The sequence below is a fragment of the Schistocerca gregaria genome, chromosome 2 (assembly GCF_023897955.1).
Source record: "Schistocerca gregaria isolate iqSchGreg1 chromosome 2, iqSchGreg1.2, whole genome shotgun sequence".
Taxonomy (NCBI): Eukaryota; Metazoa; Arthropoda; class Insecta; order Orthoptera; family Acrididae; genus Schistocerca; species Schistocerca gregaria.
In genome coordinates this window covers 763,182,844-763,198,068 of record NC_064921.1, presented here as the reverse complement: position 1 = coordinate 763,198,068, position 15,225 = coordinate 763,182,844, and the positions used below count along the sequence as shown (strand labels likewise).

General features: G+C 45.1%; 1 non-coding gene across 1 annotated transcript; it reads left to right on the top strand.

The window, feature by feature from the left end:
* The first annotated feature begins 268 nt into the window (after window positions 1-268).
* Trnas-cga (transfer RNA serine (anticodon CGA)) lies at window positions 269-342 on the top strand. Its single transcript has one exon. It is a non-coding gene; the product is annotated as a tRNA-Ser (tRNA).
* The last annotated feature ends 14,883 nt before the right edge of the window (window positions 343-15,225 follow it).

Here is a 15,225-nt window from a genome sequence, read left to right as displayed (position 1 = left end):
CATTGATCTTCAACACAGGCGGTTGTCACATTAATGTGACTGCAGCATGATACAGCGTCGTCCCTACTAGGGTATCCTCAGTCCAGTCACAAATGTCACTTGATACGCTATAATTCTCCAGAAACTAGTGTTGTGCTGAAACTTCCTGGCAGATTAAAACTGTGTGCCCGACCGAGACTCGAACTCGGGACCTTTGCCTTTCGCAGGCAAGTGCTCTACCATGTGAGCTACCGAAGCACGACTCACGTCCGGTACTCACAGTGAGTCGTGCTTCGGTAGCTCAGATGGTAGAGCATTGCCCGCGAAAGGCAAAGGTCCCGAGTTCGAGTCTCGGTCGGGCACACAGTTTTAATCTGCCAGGAAGTTTCAAATCAGCACACACTCCGCTGCAGAGTGAAAATCTCATTCTAGTGTTGTGCTAATTGCGCCTCTCAGTCCTGTTTTAACATCATCTAAAGGCTCTTGATGTTAATATTGTGGTTTTTGAGAATTCCAACGACTGTTCTTCTAGTTTGTATACCCCCATCAATTGTAGCCACGGTTTATGTAAAGAAAAGAGCATTTTAGAGCCAATCTATCCATCAGGACAGACTGTGTTAGCTGCCTTCTTTCAAAACTACACCGAGAGTTTGTACAAAGGTTTGCCCCTTGAAATATGCGCGAAAACACTGAATATGATCCGTCAATAACGCGACCTGGCTTTGAAATTGCATCTGTAGATGACAAAGCTTACACAAAGAGAACGAAAGCGGGAGTTACTAGGAAGTACACTATGGGCCATTAGAATTACTACACCACAAATATGACGTGCTACAGACGCGAAATTTAACCGACAGGAAGAAGATGCTGTGATACGCAAATGATTAACTTTTCAGAGCATTCACACAAGGTTGGTGCCGGTGGCGACACCTACAACGTGCTGACATGAGGAAAGTTTCCAACCGATTTCTCATACACAAACAGCAGTTGACCTGCGTTGCCTGGTGAAACGTTGTTGTGGTGCCTCGTCTAAGGAGGAGAAATGCGTACCATCACGTTCTCGACTTTGATAAAGGTCGGATTGTAGCCTACCGCGATTGCAGTTCACCGTGATGGTCGAATCCGTGTTTGGCGACATCGCGATGAACGCACATTAGAAGCGTGTATTCGTCATCGCCATACTGGCGTTTTACCCGGCGTGATGATATGGGGTGCCATTGGTTACACGTCTCGGTCACCTCTTGTTCGCATTGACGGCACTTTTAATAAAATGGCTCTGAGCACTATGGGACTTAACTTCGGAGGTCATCAGTCCCCTAGAACATTGAACTACTTAAACCTAACCTAACCTAAGTGCATCACACACAGCCATTCCCGAGGCAGGATTCGAACCTGCGACCGTAGCGGTCGCGCGCTTCCAGGCCAGCTCTACCCTTCATTCGATCCCTGCGAAACCCTACATTTCAGCAGGATAATGCACGACTACATGTTGCAGGTCTTGTACGGGCCTTTCTGTATACAGAAAATGTACGACAGCTGCCCTGCCCAGCACATTCTCCAGATATATCACCAATTTAAAACGTCTGGTCAATGGTGTCCGAGCAAATGGCTCGTCACAATACGCCAGTCACTACGCTTGATGAACTGTGGTATCGTGTTGAAGCTGCATGGGCACGTGTGCCTGTACACACCATCCAAGCTCTGTTTGACTCTATGCCCAGGCGTATCAAGGCCATTTTTACGTCTAGAGGTGGTTTTTCTGGGTACTGATTTCTCAGGATCTATGCACCCAAATTGCGTGAAAACTTAATCACATGTCAGTTCTAGTATAATATATTTGTCCAATGAACACCCGTTTATCACCTGCATTTCTTCTTGGTGTAGCAATTTTAATAGCCAGTAGTGTATCAATGTTTTTGTCGACTGTTGTCTGCACTGCCTAATAGCCTGAAAATGGAGAGCTTATGTCGTGAAAGGAATAATCTGAGATGACGTCATCTCCGCCGTCGTACATCACGAAGAAATGCATAAGCATCGGATTATCTGGATTACTGAAGTTTTTGTAAGAAAAATAAGCGTAGGCGTGGTACGTACCTGCAGTGTGGCCCCTGATAAAAAAGTAACGCAAATGCATGCAGTCGTTATTAAGTATCCAAACATAGAGACACAGTAAACGAGGTGGAATTGGTGATTCAAGGAAAAGTATAAAATAGTGAATTCGTGAAGTTCAAGCGTATGAAAAAACCATTGTAATACATAAGCAGATCAGATACACAAATTAGCCAGTTTGGTCACGCACCGACGTCGAGTCAGAACATTTAACATCCATTCCGAGCGTCATATCACAGAGAGAGAGGAACAAAATACTTTATCTGCTGTTCAGAAATATATTCACGAGTGAGAGAAGCTGTTTGTAAGTCACTTGAAGTTAAAGATTGTTAACACGAAGATAAATACCAAAGACCATGGGTTCTGAGGCAAATGAAAACGAGAACAGCGACCTGGCATTATGCACGACAAGTTCACATTGAAGAGATAACCTGAAAAGGACACGATTTTACCTTAGTTTAATGTTGTTCAAAAATGGTTCAAATGGCTTTGAGCGCTATGGGACTCAACTTCTGAGGTCATCAGTCTCCTAGAACTTAGAACTACTTAAACCTGACTAACCTAAGGACATCACGCACAGCCATGCCCGAGGCAGGATTCGAACCTGCGACCGTAGCGGTCGCGTGGTTCCACACAGTAGCGCCTAGAACCGCTCGGCCACTGGGCCGGCTAATGTTGTTACTCCTCCCTGTAATATGATATGGATTTTGAGAACCTCAACTGGAAGGCTTGTGGATTGCTGCAATCTCACCGTTATGCCAAAGATTGTTGATCGAAAGCGTCCATATCACACAGACACACGAGTCTAAGCACTGCTATTGTCGGAAGACGAGACGAGAAGTCCCTTCGTGTTTCCCAAAGTGTGATGGAACCAACCAATCTAAGCGTGCCCAGCATCCTCACAGGCCAGCTCCGGTCACGGCTTTATCCTCGCTCTGAGAGATACGTACACTTCCCTGCTTCGGCAAGGATGAGCCGCTCTCGTGAACGGAGACGACTAGTGACTAATTTGTCAGTGAACCAACAAGTGACTTACTTAGAGCATTTATGCGATATATGAAAAGATCTCCCTACAAAACGACCGCCTTTCAACTCCAGCGCACAGTTGCAGTACTCGCGTTGAGCAACAATATCTGAATTGCCTATTTTTGTTATGGTCTGAGACAACAGAGCTCGAAGCGTTCAGGAAGCTACACTTCTGATTACAATACCGGATGAATGCTAGCAGAATTGTTTATATTGTTTTGTGACATAGTTTTTACAATGGGTGAGCGTACGTAGTGCCGTTGAATCGGCAGCAACTGAAAATGGAACCACATTTATCACTCTTCAGTTTCCTAAGCGCCATGAGAGGTATGAAACGGTACATTACAGAGCAGTTTATTTATGATTCTGTTGTAACCTACAGATATTAATTGAAGAAGGTCGTTTTCTTTTAAGAACAAAAAAAAAGCACTCCGTCTTCAGGCCACGAGTGGCCTACCGGGACCATCCGACCACCGTGTCATCCTCAGTGGAGGATGCGGATAGGACGGGCGTGGGGTCAGCACACCGCTCTCCCGGTCGTTATGATGGTATTCTTGACCGAAGCCTCTACTGTTCGGTCGAGTAGCTCCTCAATTGGCATCACGAGGCTGAGTGCACCCCGAAAAATAGCAACAGCGCATGGCGGCTGGAGGGCCACCCATCCAATTGCCGGCCACTCCCAACAGCGCTTAACTTCGGTGAACCGGTGTATTCACTGCGGCAAGGCCGTTGCCTTTGCGAACAAAAAAAGCTGCTAGTAAACAGCGAAGACCGGCCTTTAGCAGAAAGATGTCGTATATCTACTTTGTTCACTATACTTCCAGTCAAATCAGTGAGTGTGGAACATAGTAAAGTAGAAATGCAATATCTACAGTATTTAACTTACGAAATAACTCACCAAAACTGTAGGTGAAGGGAAAACCCACAGACATGATAATAAAATGTTAAAAGTAATATAACTGTCTACCAACATAGAGGAAACCAGTTTCAATATTGTTGCTACATCTGAGTCACTAACGGAAACATCTTCATATCAGCGCACACTCCGCTGCAGAGTGAAAATCTAATTCTGGAATCTTCAACAATTTCGCCTTTAAAGCAAAAATAGTTACATCTACAAAAATATGTACCGTGCACAATAGGAGCACGCAGCCGTTGCACGAAGGGGAAAGGTGACGCATGTACCGGAGCAAAGTAGCGCATGCGTCTGAATTGTGCGTACGGGCTGCAGGAATGTCCCCATACCAGACGGCGAAACACGTGCCCCCGCCTGCGTCTGGGGCTGGCACAGGCGGACGGCGACTAGCCGCAAGGCGCACGAGTGTAAGCGTACCTCCACTGTGTAGCGTTTCAGTTCGGGACCGAACACAAGCCTGTGAGCACACATTACTGGCGTATCAGTTTGAAGTGCCAAGCGGAGGACCGATTTCGTAAGTCCCCCGTACACTATCAAACGATTCGTTAAACTTTTTTATGTTTTCCAAATATATGACCGCGTTAAGTGCTGTAAGGCGTGTTTTTTAAACGTAACGCATCTTTGGCAGAAGTTTTGATGGACGGGAAATTTGATAAGATAGCGCAAGTTGTTTCTGTCGATGTTTCGCCGCAAATTTTTAGTGAAAAATAGTTTCGTTACAATTTATCTAACTGTATCGCGGGTTCCCACATCTGTGGAAACTAGGAACAACGGTAAATCCAAAGTATCACTGGCAATTGACAAAACGGAATCGGTAGAGCTTCATTCGAAAATACACTACTGGCCATTAAAATTGCTACACCACGAAGATGACCTCCTACAGACGCGAAATTTAACCGACAGGAAGATGTTGTGATATGCAAATGATTAGCTTTTCAGAGCATTCACAAAAGGTTGGCGCCGGTAGCGACACCTACAACGACCTGACATGAGGAAAGTTTCCAACCGATTTCTCATACACAGACAGCAGTTGACCGGTGTTGACAGGTGAAACGTTATTGGGATGCCTCGTGTAAGGAGAAGAAATGCGTACCATCACGTTTCCGACTTTGATACAGGTCGAATTGTAGCCTGTCGCGATTGCGGTTTATCGTATCGCGACATTGCTGATCGCGTTAGCAGAATATGGAATCGGTGGGTTCAGGAGGGCAATACGGAACGCCGTGCTGGCTCCCAACGGCCTCGTATCACTAGCAGTAGAGATGACAGGCATCATATCCGCATGGCTGTAACGGATCGTGCAGCCACGTCTCCATCCCTGAGTCAACAGATGGGGACGCTTGCAAGACAACAACCATATGCACGAACAGTTCGACGACGTTTGTAGCAGCATGGACTATCAGCTCGGAGACCGTGGCTGCGGTTACCCTTGACGCTGCATCACAGACAGGAGCGCCTGCGATGGTGTACTCATCGACGAACCTGGGTGCAAGAATGGCAAAACGTCGTTTTTTTCGGATGAATCCAGGTTCTGTTTACAGCATCATGATGGTCTTATCCGTGTTTGGCGACATCGCAGCGAAAGCACATCGGAAGCTTGTATTCCACATCGCCATACTGGCGTATCACCCGGCGTGATGGTTTGGGGTGACATTGGTTGCACGTCTCGGTCACCTCTTGTTCGCATTGATGCCACTTTGAACAGTGGACGTTACATTTCAGATGTTTTACGACCCGTGGCTCGACCCTTTCGCTCCCTGCGAAACCCTACATTTCGGCAGGATAATGCACGACCGCATGTTGCAGGTCCTTTACGGACCTTTCTGGATAGAGAAAATGTTCGACTGCTGCCCTGTCCAGCATATTCTCCAGATCTGTCATCAACTGAAAACGTCTGGGCAATGGTGGACGAGCAACTGGCTCGTCACAATAAGCCAGTCACTACTCTTGATGAACTGTGATATCGTGTTGAAGCTGCATGTACACGCCATCCATACTCTGACTCAATACCCAGGCATATCAAGGCCGTTATTGCGGCCAGAGGTAGCTGTTCTGGATACTGATTTCCCAGGATCCATGCATCCAAATTACGTGAAAGTGTAATCACATGTCAGTTCTAGTATAATATATTTGTCCAATGAATACCCGTTTATCATCTGCATTTCTTCTTGGTGTAACAATTTTAATGGCCAGTAGTGTATAAACTACGCAGGAATAGCTTTAGAAGAAAATCGTTCTTCTCCACATAACATACAAGCGGGAGTGAAGTGGAAAAAAAGGTATATAAGTTCTCGCGTGTTTCCATGGACAATCTGTGCTATATATTCAACGTTGTATCATTTTAATGAACTGGCATTAGCAGGCCAAGTAGAAGAGAATACATTTTCGCATAATTATGTCTTATTTTTCAGTGTGAAGGTGAAGTAACTCTAAACAAGTTATTAAAAGTCTCACTTCTATCCACAGAAAGCTGATGTAGTCGTCAGTTACAGAGTGTAACATTTCATTTGTGTATATTTCTCTTTCGTCTGAAATCATTCCCTGAACCAGTGTCCTGTTTTCTTCTTCTTCTCTCCTTTAAACACAGTGCCACAGTCAATGTCTGAAATGTTTCATCTGCATGTGTAGCCATTCCAACTAGTGTCAAAATACAGCATACCGGTAGGCGAAAAGCGTCTGCTTCCAAAGTAAGGTTGAATTAACAAACTTTGTTGGTGCGTGTACGAGTTTGTTTGACGCATCTGTGACTAGATAAGAGGGAATTTGACAAACAAGTGTGCTCTTTTACAAGAACCTTAACAAGTTATTAAATCTTTCCAGGCGGCGCACGGGCAATTTGTGAGTACAGGTCATATATTCAATGTTCGCTACACTACTTTAAATGGTCTCCACTGGGGGAGGGCCTGGGGTTGACTCACGTCCACAGCCGTGAGCGGGCTTTGTACCTACGGACGATGCGGCTCGCATGGACCGCAGCCAACAACAGCTTGACGGGAACAGCTCTACAGACCGTCGTGCCGCGAGATTTTCATCCAGCGGTCGCCATGGGCCACATAGCTCCGTCTCTTGCCCACATCCGCGAATTTCTGGTCGAAGTGAGTTACATGACCGACCAGGACGCCGAGCACGAGAGATTACTACCGCATCTATCAGGCACAACAACCCCGTAACAACAACCCAACCATCCGCTGGACCAGGGTGTAGCGAGACGTCCACACCCCATACCTGCACACGTACGCTCGTTCCTGTGTTATGTGATGGTGAACGGCAAATTAGCCCCACGCCTGCGCCTCCATTCCATCCATCTCACTGATGACCCTTTGTGTCCGCACTGTGCCGTCGTCGATTCGAATGCTGTGCTGTGACAGGCAGATGCTGGGATCTTGTGCAACGTATGCTGGCGCTCCTGTTGCGACGACAGCCAAAGTCTGTCACTCTGGACGAGCTCCTGCACCCAGATACCACTTACTTTCCCACTACAAGAACGAACACCGTCAGCTGGCTGAAGGGCATGGTGCTGTATTACATTTTTCAAGCCGCTCCTGCAAAAGGCACTGGACTTCTGGGTCCACCTGACGACGACTGTTGAGGCGTTCCGCCACCATGCATTGTACCGCACACGACTATCGAACTATTCAGGCACACTCTTCGAGGATCCTCCTGCGCATTGGGGCGTTCCGAGTACTAGAAGGCACACTTAAAAATGATTCACGGCACATGATTGGTCCTCAGAGCAAACAGTTTAGAGGGAGGCTCCTTAAATTCATTATGCGAAGACGACTTGGAAGCTTCTGGTGGCGTAGAAGGAAGTGAATTTGATCCAATTAAGTTCTCTAGATCCTATCGAAACCCTTCCTTTCTTTGGCGCTGGGAGGGCGAGAACGGGACATTGAGGCCAGGCCTCGGAAGACGACTCCTGCCCTCTTTGCCCCCAACCCTTCTATCAGGCTTTTCTTCAAGAAAAAAAAAAGGCGGTTATAGGCGCTTCAGTCCGGAGCCACGCTGCGGTCGCGCAGGTTCGAATCCTGCCTCGGGCACGGATGTGTGAGATGTCCTCAGATGTTAAGTCCCATAGTCCTAAGAGCCATTTTTTCTAGTTGCAGTAGAATTAAAACTTGCGCAAGTTTACTTCTGCAAGTCGCATGGGTGAGGTAATTTCAGGAACTTGCTGCAAGTCTTTGTGGGAGTGTTTCCACTTACGTCGTGATATAGCCAAGCAGGAGTTTACAGTATCGTGGTTAAAAACAGAGCATCCACCACCATTGTTGCATTATTACTATTGAAGAAAAATCGTTAAGAAAAAGAAAATTAAGAAAAGCAGAAATGTTTTGGTAATGAAATGGATACAGAGGAATACATATTTATCAAGAAAAATCAGAGCAGTTCAGTCAGATTTGAGAAACATTGTGAAGATATTGTATGCTACTTTCGAACACCTCCTGTCTGTTGTGCAATCAGATACGCGAAATCAGGATATAAAAATGAGGCAAGCTGTATCACCAACGAACAGCCTTTTAATTACTCTTAGATCTTTGCATACTGTATTTATACCTTTTGTTACAGATATAATGTAATTATCTTTTTGGTAACATTAAAAAATTAGCTAAAATTTAAATACATCTCTGCTGCTGTTTAACAGTCCAATGACAGATTTGTTTTGACCTGTCTGTTTTTGTGCCATTCTCCATTTCGACACCGACGTTTTCGTACGGGCGCTCGACACACACAAAAGTCTGCTAGTTTGAGAAAAACTCCCATCAACTGGTAAATTCGGTAAGTACTTGCAGGAAGATGTAAGAAATTGTTAACGGAACTTGCGGATGCTGACTTTCTGGAGATGTTCCCACGCACGTCAAACTAGTTGCAGAAGTCGCACATGCAAGCGACTTTCTCTCTAGTGGGCACACATGTGAACATGTAAGTTCAGCCAAAAGGGTTGAGATATAGACCACATATTGTCTGTGGGATAACACATGCCTGCAGTGGGCGACCATCTCTATTCCTCGAGTCGGCGAAGTGATGCCAGTGACTCCCAGGTAGCGCTGGTTGTAAGCGGCGTCGGGCAAGTTGCCCGCCGTAGTGCCATATGTAGCCCACAGATGGCGCGAAGCGAGTGACGTTGGGAAGGTGCCCGCACGGTTGGCCGGTAACATCTGTGATCTGACGGTTTTGCCGTGTGTGCGACCAGTTGGCCGCATGACTTCTCCAACGTTTGTTGCGCTAGGTTGTCATGCTGGTAACAGCCACAAGTGGAGTGTTACAGATGACACAAATCTCTCGCAGCAGTATGAGGATAGATTCGACCGCTAATAACAGAGGATCGTTACAGCATCGTTGTTCAGACACCGGATTCGTAACTGGAAGACAATGAGTACACAGTCCTGTCCTAACAATAAACTTTTCCATCGTTCACTTATATCACTCGTAGCGAATGATAGACGTTTTCTTTAGAATCATCAGGGTAGATTCTTCCTTACTGATGTCTACAGGACATTGGAAAGATCCTCCATTGCTAGTTCCTTTGGAGTTGCGGCTTTTCAGATGATGTCTTGCTGGTAATATAAAACCCCTATCGATATTTTAATGGCCCCACAGCAAGCCGTCAAGTTTCCTTACCACATCAGAATACACACCAACTTTCTAGTAAGCTGCAAAAAACTTATCGCGAATATTGGTACATCGTAATATTTTATATATTTGGATTAGACTCCTGCAAGGAATAGAAAGCGTTCTACAGCATCATTCATTATCAAATTAGAACACAAAGGCACATTGTAAATTAGACAGTGAAATGTGTAGAATCTCAAATGTGTGTCTGAAATCCTCAATTCGCTGTTCATCTAGGTAGGCTTTGCTCTGGAGAAAAATTCTTGAAATGTGGCAGAGGTGTGTATCAGGCAGTTGAGTCTACATAATTATTCCGACTGCAGACATTTAAAGTTTAGGAATTATGCCGTCAGTGAGGTACATAGTTCGCCAAAAAGCTATTTTCTCTCATTTATTACAACAATGTGTTGATAATTCGTCATTAGTTTATAGTTCTACCTGCATTCCCACCCACTGTGCTATAGCATTTACTTATGCCTCCAAGGAACACTTACAAGCAGCAGATTCAGTCAGTCTCGTATCAATAATAACATCGCCATGTATGACCAGTATAGTATAGGAAGTAATCAGGACTGAACGAAACACACAGTGTGTACGCGTATCTTTTGAGGAAAGTGGAGTACTTCGAGGTAGCTGCTGCTGGTGACAATTTCTTATAAATAACCCAGTAATCTAGTAATATTTCAGTAGAAGAAATAAATGGCCACTTTGATAAAAAATTGGGACAAGTTCAAAATCCATTTTTAAGGAAGACCGGAGATTTGATTAGCTAGATTCATTTAATGAGCGAGGAAACCGTTGAGAGAATAATGGACTAATCCAATAAATCTCTCACGAATCCTCCTGAGCACATGCATTTTGTTTCTAAATGTCCGTTTAGCACTCCGAGGGCCTCTAGAAAGTACGGAGGAGGTATCATTTTGAAAATCCAACAAAAAACATGAAAATATTTGTTCCATGTCTCGGGCGCGTGAACGATAACAATACATTGTGAGTTGTTAATTAAATCAAATTTAACACACTTGTTTCATTATGGTCACCGCTCTTATGTAACAAAAGACCCATTATTGTATGATTAAACGATTGCAGGACAATCACTGGAAGCAGTTACTTCCATAAAATGTCCAGAAGTATGTATACGGAGCGATTCAAAGCGAAACGACAACTTGAAATTAATACATTCTTTTCGTACGCGATTTAAAGTGGAATTACCACACAAAACAAATCGCAAGAAAGACAGATGCCAAACTGAGATTATTTGGAAAAATCTTCAGGAAATGTAGTCCATCAGCAAAGGAGGTAGCTTACAAAACCGTCTTTCAACCAATATCTGAATACTGTCGGGCAATCTGGGATCCATACCAGATAGGTTTGATATAGGAAACAGAAAAGATCCAAAGAAGGGCAGCAGGTTTCTTTACAGGTTCATTTAGTAAATGGGATATACTCAACCAACTCCAGTGAAAGACGCTGCAGGAGGGGCGTTCTGTACAACGGTGTGATTTCCTGTTAAAAGTCCCGAGAGTATACGTTCCTAGGAGAGTCAACGTATATATTCCCTCCTCCTACGTTTATCTTGCGAAAAGACCATGCAGGTAAATTAGAGAGATTCAAGCCCACACGGAGGCTTACCAGCAGTCGCTCTTCCCGCGAAACATACGTGACTCGAACAAGAAAAGTGGAAGGTGTCATGAGATGGGCGTTAGCATGCACATTATACACTGAAGCGAGAAAGCAACTGTTACAGACATGCGTATTCTAATAGAGAGATATGTGAACAGGCAGAATAGGGCACTGCGGTAGTCAACGTCTTTATAAGACAACGAGTGTCTGGCGCAGTTGTAAACTCGGTTACTACTCGTACAATGACAGATTATCAAGATATAAGTGAGTTTGAACGTGGTATTATTGTCGGCACACGAGTGAGGGGACACAGCATCTTTGACGTAGCGAGGAGGTGGATCTTTTCCCGGACGACCATTTCACGAGTGAACCGTGAATATCAGGAATGAGGTACAACATCAAATCTCGGACATCGCTGCGGCCGGAAAAAGATTCTGCAAGAACGAGACCAGAGACGACTGAAGAGAATCGTTCAACGTGACGGAAGTACAAGTCTTCTGTAAATTTCTGTAGATTTCAATGCTGTCAGAGTGCGAACTATTCCACGAACCATCGGCGATATGGGTTTTCGGAGCCGAAGGCTCACTCGTGTACCATTGATGTCTGCACGACACTAAGCTTTACACATCGCCTGGGGCCGTCAAAACTGACACCGGACTGTTGATGACTGCCGGCCGCGGTGGCCGAGCGGATGCCGGCACAGTAGCTCAGCTTGTTCGGTCAGAGGGCTGCGTGCTCTCTGTAGTAAAAAAAAAACTGACTCAAGGAATCAACGATCAACTTGAACGGATGTCTTGTGACGTCCGCCCAGACCAAACGCAAGGAACTATATCGAACAAAATGAAAAAATAAGAAAAAAAAGCTGTTCGGGGCCCTTCAGTCTGGGACCGTGCGACTGTTACGGTTGCAGGTTCGAATCCTGCCTCGGTCATGGATGTGTGTGATGTCCTTAGGTTAGTTACGTTTAAGTAGTTCTAAGTTCTAGGGGACTGATGACCTCAGATGTTAAGTCCCTTAGTGACCAGAGCCATTTGAACCACTTTGTTGATGACTGTAAACATGTTGCCTGGTCGGATGAGTCTCGGTTCAAATTCTATCGAGCGGATAGACGTGTACGGATGTGGAGACAACCTCATCAATCCAAGGAACCTGCATATGAACAGGGGACTGTTCAAACTCGTGGAGGCTATCTAATGGTGTGCGGCGTGTGCAGTTGGAATGATCCCTGATACCTCTAGATACGACTCTGACAGGTGACATGAACGTAAGCATCCTATGTGATCACTTGCATCCATTCATGTAGATTGTGCATTGTGACGGACTTAGGCCATTCCAGCAGGACAGTGCGACACTCCACACGTCCAGAATTGCTTCAGAGTGGCTCCAGGAACACTCTTCTGAGTTTAAATACTTCCACTGACCACAAGACTCCCCAGACATGAACATTATTGAGCAAATCTGGGGTGCCTTGCAACGTGCTGTTCAGAATAGATCTCCACCCCCTCGTACTCTTACGGATTTACGGACAGCCCTTCAGGATTCATAACGTCAATCCTTCCAACACTGCTTCAGACATTAGCCAAGTCCATGCCACGTCGCGTTGCGGTCCTTCACGATGTTAGGCAGGTGTAGCAGTTTCTTTGGCTCTTCAGTGTATTATGTAACTAGTGCAACCAGTCAGTGGAATCGTGACGCAGGTAAAAGTAGTTGGAATTATAAAGATTTTAATGCTTAATGCACATAATGGACATCGATATTATTTTGTTACTTATACGTAATGTAATCACGAAAGCTGCGAAGTACAGACATTCGACTTAAAAGAGAGAAGTAACAAGTTATGACAGCTTCAAGTTCTTTTACATTTAGTCGAAAGATTCTACTGTATATACATAAAGCGTAACACAATAAAAGGATGGTTTTTTTATTATTATTATTTTGAAGATCCTGTAGTTATATCCCATTGTGACGCTGAAGTTTGAAATTCGGCTCAGACCAAAAGTTGTAGACGCACAGCACTCTAAAGAGATCCGATCACGTTCAATGGAGTTGCTAGCCCGCTACGTCCTTAGAGGGGGTTGAAACGTTAGAGTGGTGTCAACAGTGTCAAAAGTTGCCAAGAATGTCGTCCTGTTGCTCATCACAATGACAACTGCCGTTTCCTACTCCCTTTATACCCCCTAATGCCTTCTCGTGTCGATCCTGAGCGGCGGTGTGTCTGAAATGTTTTCCTCGACCAGTCATAAGAAAACCGCTGGGCGTCACTGTTCAAAAATGGTTCAAATGGCTCTGAGCACTGTAGGACTTAACATCTTAGGCCATCAGTCCTCTAGAACTTAGAACTACTTAAACCTGACTAACCTAAGGACATCACGCACAGCCATGCCCGAGGCAGGATTCGAACCTGCGACCGTAGCAGCAGCGCGGTTCCGGACTGAAGCGCCTAGAACCGCTCGGTCGCAACGGCCGGCGTCATCGCGGTTCTGACCTCCATTACAGAGGCGTCAAAAGAAGGGGTGAAATGTGGGTAAGAGATAGTCTGACGACATTTACATCACTTGAGACATCCCCGGTAGCGTTGGTCAGAATTTAGGTGAAATTCGGTGCTAATGTGGCGTCATTAATTCACTTTAAACGTTACATGAACTTCTGAGCTCTGACCTTTTTTTTTGTTTTTTTTTTTTTTGCATCTGTCGACACCCTGCTGTTTGAAGCGTCACCAAGGCCAAGGGCGACGTCACAGGGCGCCACGATTTTGCACCATTACAGAGGAAATTCGTTTGAGCCAAATTTCAAACATACGCTTCGCAGTGGGAAACAATGAAGTGTTTCGAAAAAGTAACACTTAGTTGTGGTACGCAGTGTAGTTACGGCAACTTCATTCAAGGAAGCAAAGATAAAAATATGTATATACACCGGTGGTAGTTTAAAATGTAACACAATAAGGGAGGGATGAGAGAAACTCAGATGGACAGGAAAGGTACTGCATGCTCGGATATGCGTGTGGTTAGCAATTCACCATAAGCGATTAAAGCAGATACGAGTAATACCATCTTCATCGTGCGTATAAGGAAAGATGATACACCGTGTTTGTCTTTCAGAAATCGTACTTGCATGTTGTTTGTTTGTGAGAAGATCGTACTATGCCACGCACAAGAAGCAGAAACGTCTACCAGCTCGCGTCGGAATTCAGTGGTATGACAGCACCGTACCGAAACTGCTGTTTATCTGTGCGTGATACTGCTGCACGCGAAGGTAGGCACCCCTCGACTGGGCGCTTGATCTCCGCTTCCGCCAATGATTTCAGTCATTGCGGAAAAAAGTTACCTATGCCTTTCGCCTTATTTAATCGCAATTCTTCCATAGCTCTCTTAAACTCTGACTCTAATACTGGATCACCTATGTCTTTCCCATTTCTTCTTCTGTCACGTCATCAGACACTTCTTTCCCCAACCCAGCCCCACCTCCACCTGTAGAGGCCACCAATGTATCCTTTCCACCTATCTGTTTTCCACTGCATTTGATAATGTTCTCACCCGTGCTTCTTGCTTCAGTGCTACTTTTTTCCTGCAGACATTTCGCCTTGGTTCCATGCACTTGCTATTTATTTTATTTCTCTCTCTCTCCTTCGTTATCAGTCATCTGACTGGTTTGATGTGGCACCTCACAAATTCCTCCCCTGTGCCAACTTCTTCAACTCAGAGGAGCAGTTGCAACCTACGTCCTAAATTATATGCTGGATATATTCCAATCTCTGTCTTCCCCTACAGTTTTTAACGCCCACAGATCCCTCTAGTACGACGATGTCTTAACAGATATCCTATCGTCCTGTCCCTTCTTCTTGTCATTTTTTTCAATATATTACTTTCCTTGACGATTATGCGAAGATCCTCCGAATTCCCTACCTTATCAGTCCACATACTTTTCAACATTCTTATGTAGTACTACATCCTAAATGCTTCGATTCT